At 35.9% G+C, this 12,048-nt stretch overlaps 1 protein-coding gene across 2 annotated transcripts in view; it reads right to left on the bottom strand.

Moving 5' to 3' along the window:
* LOC105221985 (serine protease inhibitor 88Ea) overlaps window positions 1-12,048 on the bottom strand; it is a 16,035-nt gene extending 3,987 nt beyond the window's left edge. The window contains exon 1 of one of the 2 annotated variants that reach the window (XM_011199136.4): window positions 11,729-12,048. The gene's annotated coding sequence lies outside the window, so the exon portion shown is untranslated. Of the gene's footprint in view, window positions 1-11,705 lie in introns of both variants that reach the window. The other variant, XM_011199134.4, reaches the window with a different exon arrangement.

Genomic DNA, 12,048 nt, shown 5'->3' with positions numbered 1-12,048 from the left:
ACCAGACGGCAACTACAGAAGCTGTATGGAAGACGATGAGGTGGAAGCAACTCAACACTGCCTTCTTGACTGTCCCACGTTTGGGAGGTCAAGACTTAAACACTTGGAGGCGCATACTTTCAGACATCACACTGAGCTGGCGGGAATGGAAGCGTTTTGCTAATTTATAGTTTGAACACAGGAGTTATTCGTCTCTATGTCATCACAAAGCACGACATATAGTAGTACATGGGCGATCTTTGATCACCTAGTTAACCTAACCTAACCGTCACATGTTCGTATCTCAGTAGCGGTCGAATTAAGGTAATGAAAAATTTGAAAAAATACCTGTACACACTGCTTTACAAAAGATTTCGAAATATGGAATGATTTGTTTCGTTATCGGCGAAACAAAAGCCAGAACGTGGTTAGCTGAGCTCATATATAAGAACCTTACTATTTACTGCCAACCGTGAAGATTAGACGTCTTGCTTACCGACCGGATTTACCAGCCCAGACATATACTTTACTACTCACTATAAAAACAATAATATTTTCCATAAACTCTCATCATCTCGAGAGATCCGTCGATCAAAGGAAACATTTGTATTAAAATTATTGTCCCAAATCTTAAGAATTAAAGTATAAAGAATATTGAAAATAAAAAAAAGTAGACTAAAACAAGAAACCAATTTTGATCAGTCTATGTGACTTTGCTGGCTAAATTATGATCGTTATATTTTGGGTGTCTTAAACTCGTGGCCGCGGCATGTGTCAAGTCCGCTCCCGCATACATTAAAATGTATTTTCGCTTTAACGTTTGTCTGTAGAAGAATGTGCAATAGAAAACAAGAAGTAAATAAAAAAATGTCAGTGCGACCACCTGGTTAGCACGCACCCACAATCCAATTAGCGTATGGGTTTTCATATTTTGTAAATTGCGCTGGAAGTAAACGCAGAAATATTTTTTTTTTTTTGCAATAACGGCATTTTGTCAACCTTGTCTTTCAGTAAATCTGCAATAAATCGTTTTTTTATCTTTACGAGCAAGGAGAAATAATTGACAAATCGCCAAACCTTCAAAATAATTGTAAGCTTTGGTCGGCTTAATTTGCTAGTGTAATTGAAAAATTGATTTATTGAACTTACTATATGACTTAATTAACATAATCTTTCTTGCACTCTAAAGATACATATCTACTGAACGTGTACATTTGGGTATGAGAGTGCTCTGGGTAAAGTGGCTATTCGAGCTTTTGCATCGATATGTAATAATCTTGTGGCAGCCAAGGCACGCACCCGCCTCTGTGCAGCAAAAAACTCATGTCAACAAACACAAGGAAGTTTCGACGTCGAGAAGCTGCAATCATAACAGACAGCCGAACTATTTTCTACTCGACTTCCACTCCTGCTCTCTGAGAGCACTCATCAACTTGATATGAGAGGACGGCATTTCAAACTCCTTACGTACAGCTACAAACGAAACCAATCGTTTTCGGAAAAGGCAAAATAACAGCTGATACAATGAGGAGTGCTCTGTTACAGTGGAAGAAAACAGACTGCGTACCTTGCAAACTTTACAATCAAATACAACAAAAAAAAAGAGAGGCCGAAATGAGTGAGTACGAAGAGCATGACAAGCTGGCCGGCAGAGTATATTAAAGTTATGGAGAGAACACTTCTCCAGCCTGCTAAATGGCAGAGAAAGCATAGCTTCAAGAGCAAACGAACTGGATTCCCCAGGAGATGACCATAGTCCAGACATTCCATTGCCCGACCATGAAGAAGTTCGAATAGTAATTGCCCGTCTGAAGAACAACAAAGCGGCGGGGCCGATGGATCAGCTTCTTTGTAGAATATATGCGAAGGAAAGCATGCCCGACGTTTGGAATTTAAGTCTATTCTGCCCAATCCATAAAAAGGGAGACCCCACAATCTGCGCCAACTACCGTGGAATAAGCCTCCTCAACATTGCATTTAATGTTCTATCGAGCGTATTATGTGAAAGAGTAAAGCTCACTGTCAAAAAACTGATTGGACCTTATCAGTGTCGCTTTAGGCCTAAAATTTCCGACAACCGACCAGACATGCACCATGCACCAAATCTTGGAAAAGACCCATGAAAAGTACATCGACACACACCACCTCTTCGTCGGTTTTGACAGCATGGAAAAGAGCTGTTCTATGATGCTATGTCTGAATTTGACCAAAATCTCCGTCAGGATCGGGAAGGACCTCTCCGAGCTGTTCGATACCAAAAGAGGTTTCAGACAAGGCGACTCTCTGGGAGCCGTTCGACCCGACGAGGTTTTAGACCGGATAGTTTGCTATAGCGCGCCTTCTTTAAGATAATACTGTAAAAAGGGCAAGGACTACTGTGGCCCGCAGATGATATTGACATCGTAGACCTTAACAACAGTGCCGTCAGCGCAAGTTTTTTCCAGCCCAGAAAAATAGTAAAAGAGGTTGGTCTTGTAGAGAACATGTGTAAAACGAAGTGTCTGGAGACCACACACACAAAGAATCCTCATCTCTTGGAAACTACGTTACTGTTGGCAGCTATAAATTTGAAGAGAAGAACTTTGTCGATCTCGGAACTAGCATAAACTCCATCAACAATCTAAGCCTGGAGATCAAGCGCAGAATAACTATTCCCAATAGATGATACTTTGGGATCTGTAGACAATTTAGAAGCAACTCCCTTTATGTTAACGGTACAGACCGACCCGCGGTTGTAATGCCAACGAAGTGCAAGAACCTCGTCTCGGAAATTATAAAATTAAATGGGTTGCGCGATAAAAACTTGGCAAACACGTGATTATTACGTCCCATTTTCTTAATGAGTCGCTGTGACTAATTCGGGTAACTGTCATTATAAATTGGAAAAGCGTGATTCATACGAAAGAGACTGGAATAATTTTAGCAATGACTTAGTACTTGTATCTAAGCAAAAAGTTTACGAATTCACTTCAGATCAGCTACGTAACGGCATTAAAGTGTTGCAATTACAATAATTATTGCAAATATAACAACAACAACAACAATAAAAAGTGAAAGTTTCGCAACGCCAATAATGTAATGTTGTTGTGGAAATATAAACAATCACATATGACTTTAGTAAGTGAAGTATTTCTCGTGCGATAATCATTAAAAAAGTGACAGCAACAACCCAGCAAGCAAAATGCTCGGATTCGGAAAATATTAGCGCCAGTTTAGTGGTTGTATGGTGGAAACATTTCCCAAATAGTTTTGAGGAAGGCTGCCGCATTGACAATCCCTGGGCGAAACAAATTTGAGCCTTTTCAAGTTACGTAGACTTGACTGTCAAGGGAAGACTAAGTATCGCCCTTCAATGAGTATTAATTTTCCACAAAGAAAAATAATTTCTAACAGATCGTTAGAGATTAGAAACTTAAAGCTATGCATAGCAGGATGGCATACTTCAAAATAAGACATTCATATGGTTCCCAAGTTAAAGTTGGGAAAATAAGATCTTTTTTTGCAAATCTAACGTCATTACACTGGAATTCCCGGCGGTGTGTCACAGTCAACGTACAAGACCTCGATATTCCCCCTTTTAAAAAGTGCATACAACACATATTGCTATTTAAATAAATAAAGCCGACATTTTTTATGGTTTCGTGAGTAAAAAAAATTATGAAAAAGTCGTTAACTGGTTCACAATAAAAAGTTAGTGACGTCACAGTTGTAAGTAAAAGTAGCCACGGCAAAACGGGTTGTGACTACTTGGACAAACAATGATTCACGAGTTGTGTATACTCGTAGTACGCTTACTATAATGGGCATATAATAAGTATGTATGTATGTATATATACACATATTATACACTCTCCGTATAATCTTCAGCGCCGTACAAAGAGCATCGGTCATAAACATAAACGTTGTCGATGCGCAAATCTTGTGCAACATCAGGCATGACAAATACCTTTATTTATACATGAAAATATGTATGTATGAAGGCCTATAATACTATAGCCGACGGAAAACAGCAGTCTTTACTGTGATTAAGCGCCCAAAGCAGTTTCAGCATGCGCGTACATTTCATAATGAGTTGGACTAATTGGATTGCCAAAGAAAGTAAGAAAAGCTGTATTGCTATTTTGGCATTTCTGTTTTAACGAAAACGAGTCCAAACAAATAAGATCTCAAAGTAATTGCAGGAGTACTCGAACATACCCTGTAAGAAAAATTATTGACAGCTAAGTTGTAGGTCTGTCAGACCACCACTCTCAATACAGTCCACAATTGGGCATCGCGAGCGAGTCTGGGTTTGACACCACGGCAGGCCGGTTTGGCAAGCACCGACTACATGATCCCACTTTTTAATGGGAAAGAAGGTTCAAAGTAAACATAAATAAAGATAGTTGGTCACATAGCCATTGAAGGCACTGAGATAGTGGACCAATTGCCAAGAGTGGTGTAGAGCTGTCCTCCGAAAACGTCATCAACTTTGGAAAACTCATGCATCGACAGAATCGATCAAATGACTGTAGGATAAACACACAGAGAACAATGGTCGCAAAGGACCAAAATTGGTCTGTGCGTGGATGAGCCTACCAAACTAACCTAAATAGATGTCTCGAAATGTTTTGCTCAGTGTTGCGTGGGATTGGAAGGAAATCATCCACTACACGCTGCTCCAGCCTGGTCAAACGATTGATTCTACATTCAACATCTGATGAGATTGAAGCAAGCAACCGAAAAAAAACGGCCAGAACTGATCAACACAAAGGGACAACGCTAGACCACACACATCGATGATGACTCAGCAAAAACTGGGAGAACTTGACTGGGAAGTTTTGATGCATCCACCATGTATCCCTGACTTCACACCATCGGACTACCATTTGTTTCGGTTAATGCAGAACTCCCTTAATATAATAAAGTTGGCTTCAAGAGAAGCCTGTGAAAATTACTTGTCGCACGTTTTCGTCGAGAAACCAGAAAAGTTTTACACTGATGGAATAATGTCTCTAGCGGAAAAATGGCAAAAAGTTGTCGACCAAATTGGTCCATATTAAAATTAAGTTGAAGTTTGATTAAAAATACAGTACTTAGCAGTTTTCGACGCTATGAAAAAGGTATAACTTACTGCTGTAAAGCTCTTACGAATGTGTGAATCGATGTTATATGAAATAAATCGGTTTGGATTTCTGCTTGATACTTAACAATGTCAATATCTTAAAAAACGAAATCAATCGCAAACTAGACCGTAATTCGCAACAACTTCTATGCTATTACAAATGGGAACAAGAGTTTCATAAGAATAAGTAACTGGAGATCTGACGAACAAATTCTCTGCTTCATGTCAATTTAAAGTCAAACCAATTGTTTAAACACCCTATATATAGTATTAATTTATTTGTACGTGAACTATTTATGTTAACTAAATACACTTAATGTCGCAGATAGCCTTTCAATGTGGGCACACTTGGGAAATCCCGAAGTATTTAAGAAGTTTATAATTAGTTTCCAACGTTTTTTCTTAATGATGGGGAAATCCTCAATTATTAGTCGTGCCTTTAGCTATTAAAATCATAAACATAAATATTTTATTGACAGAATATTAGAAGGTTCCCATTTGCGTGAGCGACTGTTTCAATATATTTTATGAATGTACAGACATACAGACACCGGTTTCACGCTCAAGCTTATTGCGATCTAGAGCCAGTTGGTAATATATTGAAGTAGCTTAAATCGCTTGAAATTACTGGAAAAGCTAAAATTGACTTAAGCTATTTTAACAAATTAATATTAAATCTTTTTCTAAAGCTCTTGTATCGGGTGGAATACCAAATTATAGCTTATAACTACTCGCACTCTTACAATATAAAAAATTAATCAGAATTTGCATGAAATAAAAGCATTCTACATAAGATTCGCAATAATCATAAAACATCGGGTTTTTACCATAATTAATCGTATATATACGTATGTATGCAAATACGACTTTTCTTGAAAAAAAAAGATAAGGGATTTTATGTTTAATATGAATTGCTTATGTACCATATGTATGTATGTATGCACATTTCCACTTAAAGAGCTCTTTCGCGCTTCGAAAGTATTAATTTTTAAATAATAAACCAACAACAAAAGCATTTATCAAAACCTACATACATAACAAAAATTTCATGGTATATTACCCAGGATTATCTTTTCTTGTTGCTGTTTAATTCAAAATGGCAAGTATTAAAGAGCTTCTGCATTTTTTCAGCATAATCTGCTTCGCAGGGTTGACCTATCGGTTGTTTATAATGCCATATACTCCAAATTTCTATAGTAGAGGATTTCATTCCAAACTTGAAGTTATATTTGCAATCAGTATAACTTTTTGACCCCGAAAACTGTTTAATTACAAGCGGTTTCCGTTCGATGCCTTAGTAAACGTGGCTTCTCCTTTAAGAAATGTTATTATAAGTCAATGCCAGTAACACTGCTGGATTATAAAGAGAAATAGTTCAATTTCAGCATCGAAAAGTCTGCGGACTCCAGCAAAAGGTAAAAGTTAATACCGCCGAGTCCGTTCGAATAGAGTTTTCAAAAGTATGGGTTTCTTTGTTGAACAGTTGTGATATTTTATAAATTTTACTAAAATAGATTGCGGTTACTTTTACTTCAGAAGATCCCGTGACCACTTATCGATACAAAGGCGACATGACAGGTGATCCAAGTAGACTGACTTTCTTCAATAGCCTTTTTTGACAGATCACGCGTAAGTCATGACATGTTTTTTTTTTTGTTCAGTATTGTTTTCATTTCATCAAGGAAAGACTTACGCCTGAAAATCGTTTACAAATCGTTTAATTTTATTCCGATAATTCTGGTTCTGCAAAGAATCTGTTTCACGCACTTCGCTCAACTTATGGTCAACACAATCAGCTTAATGAGCGTACTATTCACCCTTCTTGAGACCCAACATTCATTATTGGATAATATTCGACCGAATAGACCACATTCAGCACGCAGTGAAAAAAATTAACAGCCGTAGCTAACGGTGGAGAATCGATTCGGCGCCGCTGGCAGCAACGCGGACTGACGTATGGAACGCCTTGGCGCAATTTACGTCGAGATCTTAAATTGAAAGCATACAAAATACAGCTTGTGCAAAATACTCAAGCCGCTTGACCTTCCTAAACGACATCGCTTCGCTCTATAGGCTCTTAAAAAGTTCCAAGAAGATCCGACGTTTTCGAGCAAAATTTTGTTTAGTGATGAGGCTCATTTCTGACTCAATGGGTATGTAAACAAGCAAAATTTCCACATTGGGATGAAGAGCAACCTGAAGAGATTCAAGAACTTCAATTTCATCTAGAAGATACATTTAGTATGGTTTGTGGGCTGGTGGAATCATTGGTCCACATTTCTTCAAAAATATTGCCGTTGAGAACGTTACCGTCAATGGCGACCGTTATCGCGGCACAATAACCGACTATTTGATCCTTGAAAATGAAGCTTGTGATCTCGGCGATATTTTCTTTCAAAACGACTGCGCCACTTCCAACACATCGCGTCAACCAATGGATTTATATAGAGAAATTGGGCTTAACGAATGGACCATCTGAAGCGTAGCCGCGGCCAATAATTGAAAAAGATAATATTAAAAAAATAAATGCCTAAAAATGTTATTTTGAATGATAATAAAAATTCCTCATTAAATTTGAAGTTCCTGTGTTTTTTCTTTAAAAAAGTAGGGAACCTAGAAATGGATCACCTTCAAAAATGTATGTATATATCATATAACGAGTAACGAAGTACAGAGCACCTTATTCGCTTTTTTTCTATTTATTCTATTGGAGTTCCGCCTTCAGTTCATACTGAAAAATCTGAATAATAAAAAAGCAAATATTAAATATATTTAACCCTTTGTTCGTGTCACTGGGTCTTTTAGACCTTTGCTTATATTTATGTTATATTTTTCAAAATAAGGAAATAATTAGTCTAACAGCCGGTTTGACGAAAGCAATTAGAGTGAAATTTGATTTTAAATATCATGACTAATATTTAAAAAGTGGATTAGTAGAAAAAAAATTATTCCAACTGTTACTCAAAACGGCTGCAATTTTTCCTAATTAGGTACCTAAGTACTTTTGTTAATAAAAAGAACACAAGAACTTTATACAAATTTTTCTTTACTAGTTCCAACAACTACATGTAACCCAATCCGGCTCCCGGCGGGTTAAACGAGTTGAATGTGGTGCTAATTTTTGTGTCAACAAAATGTGAGTACATACATACATATATTTATTTATCCATACAGCTTTTCACGTTTTATTTTGTGCAAACTCACGTATTTACATACAAATGGTTGGTCTTGTCTTGCACGGTTGCTGCAAAACAATTGAAACAACATTTTACGGTGCGCGTAACCTCCAAAAACACATGAATAAAGTCAATTCATTGGCTCGAAGCCGGATCTGCGGCTGGTGAGCAGATGCGCACAGAGAGGTTTTGTTTTTATAAATATATCTACACATGTACATATGTACAAGTACAAATGTGTGCAAAAAGGAAGTGAAAACCGGAAAATAGCACAAAATGCATTTTTGAATGTTGCAAAGTGAAATTTTGTACATTCGTACTTATGTACATATGAATGTACTCGTATTAACAAGTCTACGTATGAATCTTGTAGGCATATTAGGGTGGGTCTAAAAATCGATTTTTTTCGGTTTTCTATATTTTCTTATGAACAGTTAAAAAAAATTGTATCTTGTTGCCTACTTATTTAAAAAAAATCGTTTTATAGACTTCGTAGAAAATTGAATGCTTTTTAAAGAAGGTCTAAAACGACCTAATCGTTTAAAATATCGATTATTTTAAAGACAATGTTTTTTCTTATGAATTTTATAACATAGCAAAGAAAAGTTATTATAAATCGGAAAGCTTCTAGTTTTGTAGGAAATTTACTGCAAAAAACAACATTAGTTTTTTTTGACCCATCCTAATGTATGTATATGTAATATAAAGTTGCATATTGCATTTATCTTTAGGTAAAACCAGTCAGTAATACTGAAGTTTTACAGTTGTATTAACATTATCAACTTAACCTTTCGGCGAAAACATAAGCTGATATTATAAAACGGGAGACTTACGAGTATGTGCTTAAAATATAATATTGACCAACTTTGCTGTGGTGTTTGAACGAATGCAATTACAAAAAATTTTTAAAAATCTTAGTTTTTACAAAAAAAATATATTTTCATAAGTTAAAGCAACTTTTCAGAATGGCTAAAAATCACCACTCATCCAGTAGCGTGCCTTTGTTTCCTAAGAGGAAAGCAAATGACTCCAAAGTATAAAGAAATGACTTTGAAATTCAAAACTATACCAAAGATTTGTCTCCCAGTGAGATGTTGATTTACCGAAAGTTTCGAGGAGCATTCCACTTTATATGAAAATACCACCAGTTTTCGTGTCTAGTTGCAAGAAAAGGTATCAAGTGGAGATACATCGTATTCAAGGACGTCAACAAAAGTCTACATGTCTGTAAGGGCGTTTGCAGCTCTGCTCCTTCTTCTTTTTCTGCTCCTTCTGATGGAAATACATTACTAGGCGACCGTTATTAGAAGAAAATATACTTTTTTTCTGAACATACCATAACTTAATTGAGATTTCTTGGAGAGGCCAAAAACCCTGCTGAGTGTTCTAGCGGTTGTGATATGGCCGTATTAAAATTCACCTTCTACCAACAGACAACGAAATAAATTTTAGATTTTTCATATAATGCTTTTATACTCGTAATAAACTGTCGTCAAACTGAAATAAACGGATCCACTTTTGTATTTCTTTCCAAAATGACTTCTTCTTGGAGTTTTTCAAGCTAATGAGGGCCCTAATGATGAAATATACTATATTTTTTATATATTTCGAAACTTACATCGAAACTTACATAAAAAGGCATGAATGTGTCCAATTTCACTTCAATTTGATATTTTTTTCGATTTGCCATTTTATTGTTGTTTATAAGTATAGGGGGTATCGTTTGCATTTTCTGAGAAAATTTTTCACAGTAATGTATGTACATATATATTGTTTAAACCATCAGAAAGAAGATCAACGAACATAAAGCTTAATTTAAAAAATATGATATTTTGACGTCGGAATTTTTGAATGAAAATAGCAGTTTTTTCTGACATTAGATAAATATAAGGAGAAAAAATAAATATTAAAACAAAAATCTACAGTGTGTTTGGAACATAAGAAGCTAGTTTACACCCAATTTTGCGAGAGGAAAAATTTTTAAAAATTAAAAATAAAATGTCTATAATTTTTGAGGTTATTTGGTCCTTTTACCGACCGCAGATCGACCGTGAATTATTTTTCTTTAATGTTTGACATTTTAGCTTTCGTTTTCGATGGTTTTCAATATATTATGAGTTTCTTTCTTTTTTATCGTTTCCAAAGGTTTCTGCACTAGTCTATTAGATAGCTTTCTGGAGTAACTTTTATACCCTGAACAGCCAATATTAAGTTTGCCATGAAGTTTGTAACACACCCCTATGGGGTGCTCAGGAACCCTATAATGTATATATTAAAATGAGCTGAGCCTATATAGCCATGTCGGTCGGTCAGTCTGCCTATTTGTAAATACGCAAGCTAGTCCACAGTATTTGAGTTACCGATCAGAAATATTGCAGACATCCTTTTCTCCGCAAAAAGCTGCCCGTTTAATGTTTATAGATTATTAGTGGTGGAACTAAGCCGCTTTTATTTCATTTATGTAGATTGTGTACTAGAAACTCAATGATTTCTCATAAATTAAGTGAGGCAAACATGTTGATAGGTCGTGAATGGCACTCAGATCACCAAATATTTTTTATTAACCTTAAAGTTCAATCCAAGCTCAACTGAATTATAAGATTCATACAAATGAAATAAATTAGAAGCAGTTTTTTAGATTGAATTATTTTTAGATTGCAACCAGTGATTTCATATTTTATAGCCACCTTTCTCGCCTATATTGACACACGGTGTAGAAACGTTTCGAGATAGCGCCACTTTGAATACAGAAGCGGCTTGAAGAGAGCCCGCTTTTAAAGCATTTTTAATGCTAATGTGGGGAAATGCCAGCCATGAAAAATGCACACACAAGCCTGACAACAAAGAAACATTAAAAAAATTACATAAAATAGGTGTACAAGGCATTAAAAAAATCATTTCAAATACGATACACTCATTATTGTTACAAATATGGCAGCCAGCGGGTTTTAAAGTGAAGCGGCTTGTAAAGCGTACGTCGAACAAATAGTTTGTACATATGTATACACATATACATGTATATATAAATGTATGTATGTATGAGGACCCGTACTTATATTAAGTAATTTGTGGTTTTTCCCCAAAAACGCCTAAATCGCTGCAAATTCACGAAAGTCAGAGCGACGCGCGGCCAAGCCAGCGCAAGGTGATTGCGTGGGCGCGACGGAGAGCGTAAAGTAGATAAATAAATAATTTTATTTGTTTGCATTTTTGTTGCGCATAATGCGAATTATTGGCAATTACTGCTTCCAAGTAGCAAGGCTATTTATTTATCTTTTTTATTTTTGCGTGGAAAAATTAAGTGCACGAACTGCATGGAAATGATTGAAAAATACAATTTTATACAGTAATTTTGAAATAATTTCAAAATAGATTTCAACTGCAGCTGATTTATGCCTGCATGCATAGCTTATTCATTATCTGTCGGCTGATTTTGGATTTCTTACTTTGGTTTGTTTGCCTCCCTTACTTGGCTGTGTGATGATATAAGTGACCCGTTGAACCGGTCAGTCGTTCTCCTCTCGTTTTTTCTACAATATTAATCTTATGGCGAAAACACTTGTAACAACTCTGTGTTGCAGAAGCTAAACCAATTACTTTTATTTTCTATATTTATTCTTATTATTATTATTTTTTGTTTGCACGTCAAGCTCGGCTTTAATCACCTTTTTTTTAACTACAAGCAATTACTTATATTTGTAAATTTCCACTTTCACTTTCTTATTGCATAAAACACGTCTCAATTCCACTGACGCTCAAGTCGGACTGAAACTTAACAATTATGAACAC

This window comes from Bactrocera dorsalis, chromosome 2 (genome assembly GCF_023373825.1).
Source record: "Bactrocera dorsalis isolate Fly_Bdor chromosome 2, ASM2337382v1, whole genome shotgun sequence".
In the NCBI taxonomy this organism is placed as follows: domain Eukaryota; kingdom Metazoa; phylum Arthropoda; class Insecta; order Diptera; family Tephritidae; genus Bactrocera; species Bactrocera dorsalis.
This window is presented reverse-complemented; position numbering and strand designations above follow the sequence as displayed.